Source organism: Neopsephotus bourkii, unplaced genomic scaffold (genome assembly GCF_033783945.1).
Source record: "Neopsephotus bourkii isolate Nb327-2 ecotype Australia unplaced genomic scaffold, CSIRO-AGI_Nbou_v1 NB_580, whole genome shotgun sequence".
Lineage (NCBI taxonomy): Eukaryota > Metazoa > Chordata > Aves > Psittaciformes > Psittacidae > Neopsephotus > Neopsephotus bourkii.
In genome coordinates, this window is record NW_026901081.1 from 2,651,649 (window position 1) to 2,668,252 (window position 16,604).

General features: G+C 49.9%; 1 protein-coding gene across 2 annotated transcripts in view; it reads right to left on the reverse strand.

The window, feature by feature from the left end:
- Window positions 1–16,604, reverse strand: part of PAK1 (p21 (RAC1) activated kinase 1) — a 75,063-nt gene that overhangs the window by 43,013 nt on the left and 15,446 nt on the right. Inside the window, exon 2 of one of the 2 annotated variants that reach the window (XM_061351414.1) lies at window positions 5,330–5,408. The exons of the other annotated variant lie outside the window; for it this stretch is intronic. The gene's annotated coding sequence lies outside the window, so the exon portion shown is untranslated. The remainder of the gene's footprint in view (window positions 1–5,329; window positions 5,409–16,604) is intronic. 2 annotated transcript variants of the gene reach the window in all.

Here is a 16,604-nt window from a genome sequence, read left to right on the forward strand (position 1 = left end):
ATCATCCTTGATTCCTGATCATCCTCAGCTCCAATAATTAAGACTCGAGGATGTTCACTATAAGCACACGCTAATAGAGGTTCCTGCTACCTACCCAAAACCCCAAAGCTTCCTCAGTGTTCAGGCACTCAAAGCAATTCTCATTTCAGCATTCACACAAGATTACCCGACCACAGTCCCTCTATCACAAACCCAAGAGTGGAGAGTGAGACAGTTTAAATTCCATAGCTAACACACTGTAATTTCCCCCCTCACCTTACCTTTACACTAACAGCTCTGTTCGCTGTAGCACTCAGACACAAACAAGGCAGTCACTTTTGGAACCAGCTATTCCACAGCCCACACGAAATATCAGTGCTGGTCCCTGAGCACACCAAGAGGAATGAATGGAGCTGCACTTCCCAAACCCAGAGCACAGCAGAGGGGCAGGATCCCCTCCCTGAGCTGCTGCTCACACTCTGGGGGTGCAGCCCAGCACACGGGGGGGTTCTGAGCTCAAGCGCTCACTGAAGCCGGGTCATGGGGAGCTACTCCTCACCCAACACCCCAAGTCCTTCTCCTCAGGCTGCTCCATCCCATCTCCCCCAGCCTGGGTTTGTGCTGGGACTGCCCTGACCCAGGGGCAGGACCTTGCCCTTGGCCCAGTTGAGCTCCATGAGGCTCACACGGTCCCACCTTTCTTTCTAACTGTTTCCTCTCTGCTGAGGTTTCCTCCATTCCTGGTGTATTTGCAGGTGCTGGTTCACAGCCTCCCAGAAGCACACGTTTGGCTGCTTTCATGTGTAAGAAAAGTCACTTCAGGATGGAAATAACTTCTTTTTCTGTGAACACTCCTCAATACATATCCAGTTTTATCTGAGGAGCTTAATTAAGGAGCTCATAAGGCTGCTTGGAGACCTCATAGCAGCCTTCCAGTATCTAAAGGGGGCCTATAGGGATGCTGGAGATGGACTCTTCATTAGGGACTGTAGTGACGGGACAAGGGGTAATGGGTTAAAACTGAAACAGGGGAAGCTCAGGTTGGATATAAGGAAGAAGTTCTTTACTGTGAGGGTGCTGAGGCACTGGAATGGGTTGCCCAAGGAGGTTGTGAATGCTCCATCCCTGGCAGTGTTCAAGGCCAGGCTGGACAGAGCCTTGGGTGCCATGGTTTAGTGTGAGGTGTCCCTGCCCATGGCAGGGGGTTGGAACTGGATGATCTTAAGGTCCTTTCCAACCCAAACCATTCTAGGATTCTATGATTCTAAATACTCAACTTTAACAAAAGCCTCAACATTTTATCAGTCTCTGTTGCTGGATTAAAGTATTATAAATCACATAACCAAATTCGTGGCCTGCCATTGTACTAGGTCTCTTTTACCTTTAAAAATAGAAGTTGGATTTGAGCCTAATATATATTCTTTACATTTTGGTTAAATTGACATCTCCACATTTCCCCCAAGGGGAAGCCTCAATACAATTAAACTGCAATTCAAAACCTGCTTTGTTTCTGTCAAAGCTGAACCGAGATACCTCAAACACAAGTGGTCATATCCCAGACCACAACCTTTTGACATGGGCTCTCCAAAAGCAGCCTCAGAAAATCAGCCCACAAGTGATTCTGCATCACTTTAGTACATTATATTATGAGCAAACAGCTTCTAATCCCAGATCCGAGGTGATGCACTACCTCCAGCCCCTGCTCCGCTGGCTCCTAACCTTCTCCCCCCAAAGGAGCATCTGTATTCTGGATATTCCCTGGGAGATTCATTAACTGCTCCTTCCTTAAAGGCTGAAATCATTGGCATTTTCCTCAGGCTACATGTCTCAAGCATTTAAAAGACCTGTCAGGACACAGAAATGAATAAATACAGAAACCATCACTTCATCATTCTCTCTGCCAAGCCATTGCGGGTAAAGGGAAAACCTAACTTTTGCCTAATGTCCTTAAAGACCATTCTCTATCTTGCATTCCTGTATATCATTTCCATTGCATTTCACACTCCCTTTTCATGTCAGTGCCCTCAGAGGGAAAAGGTGAATTAGAATATTGGCATCTCTAGCTTAGGAGGCAATTAGACCCATACCAACAAAGCAGAGCTGAACGTATGCTCAAAATAACCTAGTTAGGATCCTATTTTAATTAAAAATCACTCACATAATCCTATTATCCCAAGGCATGGATCCAATCCAGCGCATCACTTCTTAAATCTTTTAGCCCCACACCCAGAAAGTGATTAAAAACCCACTGTAAAGAACCAGAATGGTCCTTGCTGTGTCTCAGGTTCCTCTCCCAGGTGGAAAGCGCAGGAGGATAGAGAAATGCATGTTCTGATGTCAGTCAGGCACGTGCTAAACAGCTTAAACAAAGAAATTCAAAGCAAAACAGTAAAAGAAACATATCTCAAGCCTATAAATGGCTTTCTCACTACCTGCAAACACTGCCTCAAAGGCACCTCTTATTTCCCTGTATTTCCACGCCTCACCTCCTCTGTCAGCAAGAGCCTCTTCCACAGCTGCACAAATGACATGATTTTGGGGTAAAAGAAAGGGGAAAAGAAATATTTCAGATTCACCTTTCATTTCTGGATTTGCTCTCACATGCCCTGTGGGGCCCTGCTGCATAACAAGCATTGTATCCATACGAGACAGCAGCAGGACAAGCCAGCACTGCTGCTAGAGCTATCTACCTCTGTGAATGGGGGTCCAAAAGGAGACGGCAGGAGGAGAGCAGAGATAGAGTATGTACCACCACAGAGTGTGAACGTATAGACGTATGCACACAATACACATACATCTATACATGTGCATATGTAACTTGCACCACCCAAGTAACTCCCTTGGTTTGTTTACCCCCAGACAGTGATTATGCATCACATGAGCAATTATAAAACCATGTAATTATCCTCAAGTGATAGGAAGCACTAAAAAAAAGGGGCTGTGAAAAGCACAATAGAGAGCTCTGAGTTAATGGAATTTGGTATTACACACTGCCCAGTTACTTCAAACCAGTTACCCCCTACTCCACTATGGGGAGAACCCCCTGCAGCCCTGATCCAGCTCTGGGGCAGCAGCACAAGAGGGACGTGGAGCTGTTGGAGCGAGGCCAGTGGAGGCCATGGAGCTGCTGCGAGGGCTGGAGCAGCTCTGCTCTGGAGCCAGGCTGAGAGAGCTGGGCTGGGGCAGCCTGGAGAAGAGAAGGCTCCTGAAGGGGAGACCTTAGAGCAGCTCCAGTGCCTAAAGGGGCTGCAGGAAAGCTGGAGAGGGGCTTGGGACAAGGGCCTGTAGGGACAGGCCAAGGGGAATGGCTTGAACCTGCCCGAGGGGAGACTGAGCTGAGCTCTTAGGCAGAAGCTCTTCCCTGTGAGGGTGCTGAGGCGCTGGCACAGGGTGCCCAGAGAAGCTGTGGCTGCCCCATCCCTGGCAGTGTTCAAGGCCAGGTTGGACACAGGGGCTTGGAGCAAGCTGCTCCAGTGGAAGGGGTCCCTGCCCGTGGCAGGGGTTGGAACTGGATGAGCTTTAAGGTCCCTTCCAATTCAAACCACTCTGAGATCCTTTGATTCTATGAATCAACCCTTGTTTTTGATTTGTCCATGGTGCTCATTGAAATAAAAGCAGTCACCTCTAGGAACAATGACTGAAAGACTATTTTTGCTTATAGAGCATGAGTCTGGTTTAGTAGAATATTGAGTCTAGTTAACACACACTAGCATGTGAACTGTTGGCCCCTTCAGGGTTTCAGAGCAAACAAATCAGTTAGGCTTTAATCTAGAAAGCGAGAAGATGGAAGAGATTCATTTAAAGCGCTCACAGACCCCTAAACCAAAGTCTTTAAGGTCCCTTCCAACCCAAACCATTCTGTGATTCAAATGCATGGCAAGAGCACCTCCAAAGCCTGACTCATGTGAGCCTGAAGCTGACAGAGGAGGTGATGCTTTGATTGACCCTTCTCTATACCGCTAGCGCTTGCACTCATCACAACAGCAGCAGTGGCTCTGATGGGAGGGCTCAACACAAGTGCCACAGCTGTCAACTGCAGTCAGATCCTTAAGAGGTGTCCATTTTGGGGTCGGAACCACAATCCATGCAGCGAGACACATGGGCCTGCAGCTTTTGTGGGGCGGAGTGCTTCCGAAAGGCAGCACAGCTGACACAGGCATCACAAACCTAAGCTGGTTGCATGGTTCTCAGAGGGATTTAAACAGCAGGTGAGTGGGGCTGGGCTGTGGGACACGACCCTTCTTTGTTTCAGCTATTTAGATGCAAATTGGTCCCCTTTCCTCCCCCTTTCAACACCATCTGTTAGCCCAGAGGTTCAGACTGTGCCTATGGGGTAGGTTTTGGGGGATGGGGATATAGCTAAAGCATGGAGAGTATCTCAGTTGATGCCTCTGTTTCCTCTGAGGCACGGTTCAGGGTAAGAGAAAATATCCCTTTGCAATACTATTCAATTCCAATAGGATTTTCCTCTCATTCTGCTGCACTTTTCCTGCTCACCCCTTGGATTTCCTACCCTAAAAAGCATCCCTTGCTCAGCTTCTGGCCAACAAGCAGCAATTACATAGAGATGCTTGCAGCAGGTTGCTACGGTGTTAGCATAGGGTATAAGCTGGTGTTGCAGGAAGTATCAGAGATTCAGGGAATTAAAGTCTTAGGTGATAATGATGAAGTCCTTCACTACAAGGTGCAGTATTTAATGTTCTTTTAGTGCTAGGGAAGCCACCTCATCTCCGCCTGACTTTCCCAATGAACAGCATTGTGCTCTCAAGCAGTGTTGAGAGATCTGATTCATTAAACACTTCACCCAAGGCTCTGGATTCCTCCCAAAGGAAGGATTACGGGTGATGACACAGAGGACACAGTACACTTACAGGAAGCTTGGAGATGATGGAGGATTGGGAGGGGTGATGGATGTGCTGCTACCCACAGGGACATGGAAAGGTTGGAGAAATTGGGCAACACCAACCTCATGAGCAAAGGAAAATGCAAAGCTCGTGAGGAATAACCCCAGGGACCAGCATAGAATGGGAGCCAACTGGCACAAAAGAAGCTGTGCAGCCTGGTGGACATCAAGTTGACCATAAGCCTCCAGAGTGCCTTTGCAGCATTTAGGCTGCATTAAGAAAGACACTGCCATTAGGTAAAGGGAGGGGATCCTTCCCCTCTGCTCAGCATGGTGAGGCACATTGGGAGTTCTGGACCAAGTGCTCACCTCCCCAGTACAAGAGAAACATAGATATACTGGTGACAGGCCAGTAAAGGGCCACAAAGATGATTAAGGCACCAGAGCTTCTGATGTACAATGAGAGGCCAAGAGGGCAGGGGGGGTCTTATCAAGGTGCATAAATACCTGATGGAGGTGTAAAGAAGATGAAACCAGGCTCCTCTTGGTGGTATCCAGCAACAGGACAAGAGGCAACAGGCACAAACTGAAATACAGGAAATTCCATTTCAATGCAAGAAGGAAGGAGGGGGAAAAAAAGAAACACAAACCAAAACTAAAAGCTTGTACCCTGATGGAGGAACCAAACCACAGAACATAAAATCACAGAATGGTTTGGGTTGGAAAGGTCCTTAAGATCATCCAGTTCCAACCCCCTGCCATGGGCAGGGACACCTCGCTCTAAACCATGGCACCCAAGGCTCTGTCCAACCTGGCCTTGAACACTGCCAGGGATGGAGCATTCACAACCTCCCTGGGCAACCCATTCCAGTGCCTCAGCACCCTCACAGGAAAGCATTTCCTCCTTATATCCAATCTAAACTTCCCCTGTTTCAGTTTGAACCCATCACCCCTTGTTCTGTCACTACAGTCCCCAATGAAGAGTCCCTCCGCAGCATCCCTATAGTTTCCATCCTTTGGGATGCTCAGAGCCCCACTGGACATGCCCCTCACCAAACTGTTCCAGCTGCCACCACTTTAGGGAGGGGTTGGACTCGATTATCCATGGAGATTCCTGCCAACCTCACCAATCCTGCAATTACAGGGCACAAAAAGTGGCTGGGAGGCTCTAAAGGAGAGAGGCACAACATCATTCCAGCTACTTTTCTGATTCAAGTGTTTCGGTCAACTGCATCCAAGGCCCCACTTCAGTGATGAAACAAATGACAAGAGGTGATAAGTGATAACCTTGAGCAGAAAATGAGATGGAAGAGTTGGGATCAGGGATCCAACAGCCTCGTTTTGAGTTTTAATGTGTGGAGTACAGGCCTGGTACTTGGGAGATGCAAGGAGATGCAAGGAGATGCAAGGAGATGCAAGGAGATGCAAGGAGATGCAAGGAGATGCAAGGAGATGCAAGGAGATGCAAGGAGATGCAAGGAGATGCAAGGAGATGCAAGGAGATGCAAGGAGATGCAAGGAGATGATGCAAGGAGATGATGCAAGGAGATGCAAGGAGATGCAAGGAGATGCAAGGAGATGCAAGGAGATGCAAGGAGATGCAAGGAGATGCAAGGAGATGCAAGGAGATGCAAGGAGATGCAAGGAGATGCTGAAGGAGATCAAGGAGATGCAAGGAGATGCAAGGAGATGCAAGGAGATGCAAGGAGATGCAAGGAGATGCAAGGAGATGCAAGGAGATGCAAGGAGATGCAAGGAGATGCAAGGAGATGCAAGGAGATGCAAGGAGATGCAAGGAGATGCAAGGAGATGCAAGGAGATGCAAGGAGATGCAAGGAGATGCAAGGAGATGCAAGGAGATGCAAGGAGATGCAAGCTTTCCTCCCAGTCCTCACGCAGACCTCTTGCAATGTTGGTGGCACATGAGCAGGGAGAGAAGTGTGAGTAGTGTTTGCTCTGCCCTCCTCCAATCAATCACCTCTCTAAAGGAAAGGCAATTCAGGTAGTTAAAGAGCACACACAGCATGAATAAAACCCTTCCCAGGTGATTCCGCAGCTTCAGTTACCACAGGAAACACATTCTCAGTTAAAAAACAAAGGGGAAAAGAGAACTACATACGCAATCCTGATGGGAAACTCAAAAGCAGAGGGTAAAGGGGACATAGAGGGATGCAGAAACTCTTCCTTCCCCTTGGAGCACAGATGATGGGATAGAAGTGCCCTACCCAGCTTGGACTATGAATAGGCAGAGACCCCCTAAGGGGATGCAGAGAAGGAAGAAAATAGAGTGTGGGCTTCAAAGCCTCAAATGCAGACAAGTGAGTCCTTAGGCTGCCCTTGCACAGCATCCAAGGCTGACATCAAGTTGGGTTCAGGCAGACTTCAATGACGATGCTCCATGAGGTGAAGGGAAGGAGCTTTTACTTAGCTCTTACTCTGCTTACATCCCTGCCCGGGTTTGCACCCCAATGTCTTATAAAGGCTTTGGAGCCCTCTTCTTTACTGTTGGGATATTGGGTTGGGGGTTGAGTGTTTCCTCTTTCTTGCAGGCAGAAAAGGCCAGAACAACGAATGATGGGTGACAGTCAGGAACTTCAGGTACCTGGTTCCAAACTATTGACTTCTAAAATACACGTAATTGAGCATCTCTGATTGGAAAGCAATATTCTGATCAAAGTTGCAGCATTCTATAGAAACATTTCCCTACAAAAGATAGATAGCTAAGGGGTACTTGGTCTTCATGCCAGCAAGCCACTCACTGAAAACACTGGGAGTTTGGCCTGAATTAGGTTTCTAGGATCCATCCCATAATGGGCTGTAACACTTCCCCCACAGAACTACCTGACAGCTCCTGGAAACTGGCTAAATGTGAAGGGCACATTGACAGCATCTGAGGTGAGGCTTCCAAGGTGCACTGTGTAACAACTGAATTCAACCAACACGTGATAGCGCTGTGCACGCATCCTCCCCATCCCACATCAACAGGGTTAGAGCAGGCTGGTGACAGAAGAACAGTGCCTAAAAACACACCTCCAAAAGAAAAACCACACTTGTAAAAGCAAAGAGCCCACAAAGCAGCTGCACACCCGGGACATCACATCACATCATGCGTGCAATAACCCTCCCACTTTGGTTCCCTGCTGCTAATAGTGATGGAGCATTCACAACCTCCCTGGGCAACCCATTCCAGTGCCTCAGCACCCTCACAGTAGAGAACTTCTTCCTTAGATCCAATCTAAACTTCCTCTGTTTCAGTTTGAACCCATCACCCCTTGACCTATCACTACAGTCCCTAATGAAGAGTCCCTGCCCAGCATCCCTATAGGCCCCCTTCAGATACTGGGAGCTGCTATGAGGTCTCCATGCAGCTTCTCTTCTCCAGGCTCAACAGCCCCAACTTTCTCAGCCTGTCTCCATACAGGAGGTGCTCCAGCCCCTGAGCATCCTCGTGGCCTCCTCTGGACTTGTTCCAACAGCTCCATGTCCTTTTTATGTTGAGTACACCAGAACTGCACACAATGCTCCAGGTGAGGTCTCACGAGAGCAGAGCAGAGGGGCAGGATCACCTCCTTCGACCTGCTGGTCACGCTCCTTTTGATGCAGCCCAGGATACGGTTGCTTTCTGGGCTGCAAGCACACACTGAAGCCGGATCATGTTCAGTTTCTCATCTACCAGCACCCCCAAGTCCTTTTCTAGAGCCTCTTCCCAGCACCAGATTGTCATCATCTCCCACAAACACCTCCAGATCATCCATACAATAACTGCTGCCGCCCGCAGTGTGACCTGGGACAAGGTGGATGGGTTTGCAGCCAGGAAGCATCGAGGTCTGAGAGCCAACTGCTGCCCGCACAATGCCTTTGTGCCCAGATCTAACATCAGGGATGCTCAGGAAGCTGGTGTGCTGCTGGTTGATGGTCTTTCCCATTCTGTTCCACATTCTCTCTGCCTCCATCCCTGGCAGTGTTCAAGGCCAGCTTGGACAGGGCTTGGAGTAAGCTGCTCTAGTGGAAGGTGTCCCTGCCCATGGCAGGGGTTGGAACTGGGAGAGCTTGAAGGTCCCTTCCAACACAAACCAATTTATGGTTCTATGGTTCTATGATTCTTATCTGGTCAATATTTGCTTAGTTAAGTATATGCCAGAGTTGAACATTTCCCCTGAGGGAACATGGCTACAAGCCCTATTCAACCCAATCTGACCTTCGTCCTGTAGGGAGCCAAGCAACATCCAGTTTATGTATTCCATGAACCAAGGGCTTCACACAGTATCCCTGCTCTGAACAGGAAGCCTGGATCATGTCCAACTGGTCACCAGTTTATTGATGACAGCATAGAGTTTGCAGGACCTAAATCTTCAATGGATCCTTTATTTGGATCCCTGGAGGCAGCAGGGCTTGTACACAAAAGGATCAATACCTATGGTGCAAGTCAAATCCTATCCCTGTAAATCACAGAATCATAGGATGGGTTGTGTTGGAGAGGACCTTAAAGCTCATCCAGCTCCAACCCCTGCCACAGGCAGGGACCCCTTCCACTGGAGCAGCTTGCTCCAAGCCCCTGTGTCCAACCTGGCCTTGAACACTGCCAGGGATGGGGCAGCCACAGCTTCTCTGGGCACCCTGTGCCAGCGCCTCAGCACCCTCACAGGGAAGAGCTTCTGCCTAAGAGCTCAGCTCAGTCTCCCCTTGGGCAGGTTCAAGCCATTCCCCTTGGCCTGTCCCTACAGGCCCTTGTCCCAAGCCCCTCTCCAGCTTTCCTGCAGCCCCTTTAGGCACTGGAGCTGCTCTAAGGTCTCCCCGTCAGGAGCCTTCTCTTCTCCAGGCTGAAGTTGATCTGCTCCTGCTGGGAGCAGGGCTTTGTCCTCCAGACAGACAGACAGCAGTACCTCTGCTAACACAGGAATTGTCCTACAGTTATCACACAGGATTTACAGTCAACAAAACAAAAGGGACTTTTAACTTCAAAAGCATTTCTGAAGGCAAAAGCAGCAGAGAAAGCTTTTCAAATGATGACTGGGAAAGGACAAAGGGGGAAGATTGTGCGTTTATATTGGTCACTGACAACCGTGCCTGAGGCTGACCATGGGAGACCAGGGTTAGAATCACAGAATGGTTTGGGTTGGAAAGGACCTTAAGAGCATCCAGTTCCATCCAGCTGCCATGGGCAGGGACACCTCACACTAAACCATGGCACCCAAGGCTCTGTCCAACCTGGCCTTGAACACTCCCAGGGATGGAGCATTCACAGCTTCCCTGGGCAACCCATTCCAGTGCCTCAGCACCCCAACAGGAAAGAATTCCTTCCTTATATCCAATGTAAAAGGCATTCACAGGCCATACCAAATCAGTTTTATCTTCACTGGGGGAGTTCAGTTGATAACCTCTCAGAAGAGCCCCAAGTAAGAAGGTAAGTTGGGAAAACAGACCCAGACACCCAACTGGCTCCACGGACCGGACCAAAGTTTGGTGCTCTGAAGCTTCTTCTTTTCCCTTCCACTTCCAGAGTTAATTTGGGGATGGCACCAGTTCTTCTCTCCCAAATGGAAACCCTCTGAGAGCAAACCAGATATGACAGCTTCCTAGCAACTCCATAGACCATGCTGGCAGAGCGTGATGCTCACGTGTGAGCATTTAGGGCATCCACAGCATCATCCTGGGATCAGAGCAGAGCTACAGTTGGATGCTCTCCAGGGGTATCTTAGGAGAAGAGAATCAAATTGCCCCACAACATCACTTCCAAGTTTCAGTCTAATGTTACAGCAATTTGCTCGACACGTTATTAATGCGTCCACGTTCCCTAATGCAGAGTTCATATCCTAAGGGATGGGATTCCTTCTCCTTCAAGTTTTGCTGCTGCTAACAGAAAGCATTCCACATTCCTTGTGCAGCCTGGAAAAGAGATCTGGAGAGACTGAGTTTAAGGCAGGCAGTGAGAAAGATGCACAGCAGGATTCTTAAGAGACCTGCTCCCTCCCCATATCCACAGTTAGAGCAGAGGGTGCTTGGTCCTCTGGTTGCTCCTCCAGAAGTCCATGCAGAGAACCAGGTTACAAGACATTCACTGAGGACATGGTGGCTGCATCACCTGATGCTTTCAATTCCTGCATCCCACCCAGAACCACATCATCTGGGGAGCAAGACTTCCCTGCCTCCAACCTCACAGTATTTGACAGAGGTCACACTCGGACCCCTTTTAAAAACACTGCCCAGAAACACATGGGCAAGATGAGCACGTTTCTGTGCCCCTGTCACCGCCATCCACACTACTCTTCCTCAGTGCAACTGCTTCCAAACCTTGCAAGGATCTCAGCATCAAAGAGAACACACTCGGATGACCTGAGGGTAACAACATGCATTCAGACCATCTGTTAAACCCACAAGGCATCCACTGCCAGAAGATCGGTAAAGCATCATAGAATCCCAGACTGGTTTGGGTTGGAAGGGACCTTAAAGCTCGTCCAGTTCCAAGACCTTCTTTCTTTTATCTTTCTTTTATCTTTCCTGTTTAACTTTGAACCCATTCCCCTTGGCCTGTCCCTACAGGCCCTTGTCCCAAGCCCCTCTCCAGCTTTCCTGCAGCCCCTTTAGGCACTGGAGCTGCTCTAAGGTCTCCCCTTCAGGAGCCTTCTCTTCTCCAGGCTGCCCCAGCCCAGCTCTCTCAGCCTGGCTCCAGAGCAGAGCTGCTCCAGCCCTCGCAGCAGCTCCATGGCCTCCTCTGGCCTCGCTCCAACAGCTCCACGTCCCTCTTGTGCTGCTGCCCCAGAGCTGGATCAGGGCTGCAGGGGGGGTCTCCCCTTCACACAGCAGAGGGGCAGGATCCCCTCCCTGAGCTGCTGCTCACGCTCTGGGGGTGCAGCCCAGCACACGGGGGGGTTCTGGGCTCAAGCGCTCACTGAAGCCGGGTCATGGGGAGCTGCTCCTCACCCAGCACCCCAAGTCCTTCTCCTCAAGGACTCCTGTGCCTGGGATCGCAGCACAGGTTCAAGCACAGCCCCGGTTTCCTCTGCAAATGAAAGTCTTCAGTACACTTCATGCCCTGAAAGCCACACGGAGCCTTGAGTCACTCGCTGGGTCCCGATCCAGCTGATTCTAAGAGTCTGTATGCAAGTCCCTTACCCCAGAATTAACCTACTGCCTTGCAAAGTGCTGCTGACTTTAGGAGAGTGATGACTTCCAGCACCTGCTGCTGGTCTCACGGCCCTGCTTCTCCCAAACGAATGCAAAGCCTTCTAAAACTATTTACAGCAGGAATTAAGGAAAGAACTAAAAATACGAGTGCTAAAAGTGGAACAGAACCATCCGCTGGCTCAGCAGCCCCAGCTGCAGCTCTCATTCCCAAAGCAAATAGCGAAGCTGAAATCACAGTCAGTCCTCGCGGCAGACTTGCATCCTCAGCCAGGCATAACAGAGACTCAGAGAGAGCTTTGGGTTGGAAAGGACCTTACGATCATCCAGCTCCAACCCCTGCCATGGGCAGGGACCCCTTCCACTGGAGCAGCTTGCTCCAAGCCCCTGTGTCCAACCTGGCCTTGAGCACTGCCAGGGATGGGGCATTCACCACAGGTTACACACACTGAGCTGCACACATGCAGGACATCACAGTATCACAGTATGTTAGAGATTGGAAGGGACCTCAAAAGCTCATCTAGTCCAATCCCCCTGCCGGAGCAGGAACACCTAGATAAGGTTACACAGGAACGTGTCCAGGCGGGTTTTGAATGTCTCCAGAGAAGGAGACTCCACAACCTCCCTGGGCAGCCTGTTCCAGTGTTCCGTCACCCTCACTGAGAAGAAGTTTCTTCTCAGGTTTAAGTGGAACCTCTTGTGCTCCAATTTGTACCCATTGCCCCTTGTCCTTTCATTGTTTGCCACTGAGAAGAGCCTGGCTCCATCCTCGGGACACTCCCCCTTTACATATTTATATACACTAATAAGGTCACCCCTCAATCTCCTCTTCTCCAAACTATAGAGACCCACCTCAGGAGAAGCTTTACACAGCAGGAAAACCTTTGTAACAGAGGTCTCCTGGCTTTAAGGACACATTAAAGAGAAGCTGTGGCTGCTCCATCCATGGCAGTGTTCAAGGCCAGGTCAGATGCAGCTGTGAAGACCTAAAGGTGTGCAGGCATCAAGAAGAACCCTTGCAATGGTTTCAAGAGGCAGTGCAAACCTTAACTACTGAATGTATGGTCTTATTCTGGTTTCTTTCCAGAGCAAGGAAGAGTTCAGGATTAAACAGGGAACCCTCCACACACAGCTCTGTCTCAGAGAAGAGCTGGACCACTTGCTTGTATGCACAGAGGTTGGATGCAGTTCAAACCTGGGGTTTTATTTCTATTCCTAAGCCAAACAGAGGTTGCTTGTCAAAACTCAGCTGGGATGTTAAAACCTCCCTCATGTTCCCTTTTGCAGCGTGAGAACATATAACAGGCTATGCCTGCTTCCTCCCCTGACCCATATATATCAAACTATAAAAGCTGCAAGCAGCCTCTATGGGAAGCTTTGCTTTTGAGGAGGTGGAACAAAGAACGTGGCATTCCTTTCTGGGTGCAACAAGAACAGCGTGAACAAGGCTTCAAAGGTCACCATCATTACAGCCCCCCAGAGCTAGAAGCACCCAGCTGCAATTCAAGCCTCACAGCTCACCTCTTCAAGCCCAAAAGCTTGGCTAAGTTTGCAGGCCTTCTGGGGATGCTAAAGTGTACCCAAAGGGGGCTCAGCTCCAGACACAGGCTGAAGCCAAAGAAAACAGAGTAAAACTCAAAGTACCAAGGTTTAGGAGATCTGTATGGGCAAAATCATAGAATCCCAGACTGGTTTGGGTTGGAAGGGACCTTAAAGCTCCTCCAGCTCCAACCCCTGCCATGGGCAGGGACCCCTTCCACTGGAGCAGCTTGCTCCAAGCCCCTGTGTCCGACCTAGCCTTAAATCATCCTTCACCCATCTCATTAGAGCTGAGCAGCAGCCCAGAGAGCATCACTTTATATTGTTCCTTAGGATGCTCTTATTTCTTTGCTTGCAGCTTTTGTATTCATAGAATCCCAGAGTGGTTTGGGGTGGAAGGGACCTTAAAGCACATCCAGCTCCAACCCCTGCCATGGGCAGGGACCCCTTCCACTGGAGCAGCTTGCTCCAAGCCCCTGTGTCCAACCTGGCCTTGAGCACTGCCAGGGATGGGGCAGCCACAGCTTCTCTGGGCACCCTGTGCACCCTCATAGTGAACCAAAGCACTCCTGATCTGTGCAGTTTTCAGAAGCAGCTATCTGCTGTTCCTCTGCACAATGAATTAACAAATGCTTGGAATAAAGAAACAGCCTGAAATGGTTGTGGAAGGGAAAATGAGCACAGGTTTCTGCAGAAAAGGATAATACTGAACACACACACACATATACACACACACAAACCCAACTCTTTCTGCCTACACCAGAGGCTCATAAAGTTCCAGGCTCTTTCTCCTCAATTTTAAGGAATTCACAGCCAAACATCCCTCCATAAAACACTATTCAGTGACAAAACGTTACTAATGAGGGTGAAACAACTTCCAATGGGTAACATGGAATACCTGAAAGAGCACAACAGCTTCGCTACCCGTGTATATAGAGAGGACACGGTTCAAGCGAGGTGAGAAAGGTCCCACGAGTTTACAGCAGAGGAGAAACAGAGTGTGGGTTTCCAGACTCCTCTTCTGCCCTGGTTCTGGGTTTTCTGTTTCCACCCTGCACACTGCTGGGTCATGGGGAGCTTAAAGCGATGCTCCCTTCAGGTGCTGTAAACAAGCAGCGGATGCTAAGGACAAGCCAGGTTTGACTCCTAAAATTCATTAGCATCCCCACAGAGTTTGTGGTTTGTTTTTCATCCTTGTGCACAGTAACAGAGCCTGTTTCACTGACCTGCTCTGCTGCCACTGGTGTAACAGTTGAGTTTTAACACCTTCAGCACTTCTTCTTCCAATCCCAGACTGGTTTAGGTCTCATCCTCTTCCAACTCTGCCACAGGCAGGGACCCCTTCCACTGGAGCAGCTTGCTCCAAGCCCCTGTGTCCAACCTGGCCTTGAACACTGCCAGGGATGGGGCAGCCACAGCTTCATCCTCTTAACAGATAATAAAAGCAACTGAACAAAACACCCCTTGGATTTTCCCTCCGTACCTGCACAGAAACATTTTATTCAGCCTCTCCCTGAGGTTTTATAACCCAAAGAAAACTTCAGTTCGATGGCATTTTCAAAAGCAACCCCAGAAACACACATCCACCGCTAAATGGTTGGTTTGGGACCAACAGTGGGATTTGTTTTCAGTCTCAAAGAGTCAGAGACCCACCAGGACCCCATCCCACTGGCATTGCCGCTGCATCTGACTGGATGCTGAGGACTCTGTGGGCAACAGGCACTCCTGTTCCAAGGAGATGGGTGGAGAGATCGTAGCAAAGTAATACTCTGACACTGGGCAGAGGGGAAGAAGTTGTCTGAGCCAGCATCAAGCCATGGCTGAAAGGGCTTGGGAGCAGATTCATATCTCATTCAGCGCTTCATCAGGGACTGCAGTGATAGGACAAGGGGTGATGGGTTCAAACTGAAACGGGAAGTTTAGATTGGATATAAGAAAGAAGCTCTTTACTGTGAGGGTGCTGAGGCGCTGGCACAGGGTGCCCAGAGAAGCTGTGGCTGCCCCATCCCTGGCAGTGCTCAAGGCCAGGTTGGACACAGGGGCTTGGAGCAAGCTGCTCCAGTGGAAGGGGTCCCTGCCCATGGCAGGGGTTGGAACTGGAGGAGCTTTAGGTTCTTTCCAACCCAAACCATTCTATGATTCTATTCCCACTCCATGAACAACAACCGCAGGCAGAGCTGCAGCCTCCCCTCCCCATATCTGCCCAGAACCCTGAACCAGTTGCCCCACAATACAGCCATGAGGAGGCAATCCCTCTGCATTGGTTCACCCTCTGGATGCCAGCCAGCCTGGAGCAAGTCCCACAGGTACAGAGCACCCAAGAGAGACCGGAATCAGGCCTCTCCTCAGTGAGGCAACCAAAGGCTCTTCACCAGTCGCCCAGGGCTGTTTCCACTCTCTCATGAGAACCTGGGATACAGTTATGTAAAACAGGTTCCTCACCCTTCATTACAGTGAGGTTCACATCACACCCTGCTGAAGGCAGCATTCAAAGAATCACTTCCATGGGGAAGAAGTCAGCTGTAATTAAAGCAACCAAGCACCTGAGCATGCACACCGGGAGCATCCCACACTCACCAACAACAACCGGGATAATCACTTCCTCAGGAAACCTGCAGGAGAGAGCCCTGGGGACTGTCCTGCAAAGGGATGCGCCCTGCATGGGGGAGCGCTGCAAAGCCCATCACCAAATTCCACCTATTCTGAGACCACAAGGACCAGTTCTTCTCCATGGCACAAGCAGGCTCTTCAGAGAATCCCAGACTGGTTTGTGCTGAAGGGACCTTAAAGCTCCTCCAGTTCCAACCCCTGCCACAGGCAGGGACCCCTTCCACTGGAGCAGCTTGCTCCAAGCCCCTGTGTCCAACCTGGCCTTGAACACTGCCAGGGATGGGGCAGCCACAGCTTCTCTGGGCACCCTGTGCCAGCGCCTCAGCACCCTCACAGGGAAGAGCTTCTGCCTAAGAATCACAGAATAGTTTGGGTTGGAAAGGACCTTAAGATCATCCAGTTCCAACCCCCTGCCATGGGCAGGGACACCTCACACTAAACCATGGCACCCAAGGCTCTGTCCAACCTGGCCTTGAACACTGCCAGGGATGGAGCATTCACAGCTTCCCTG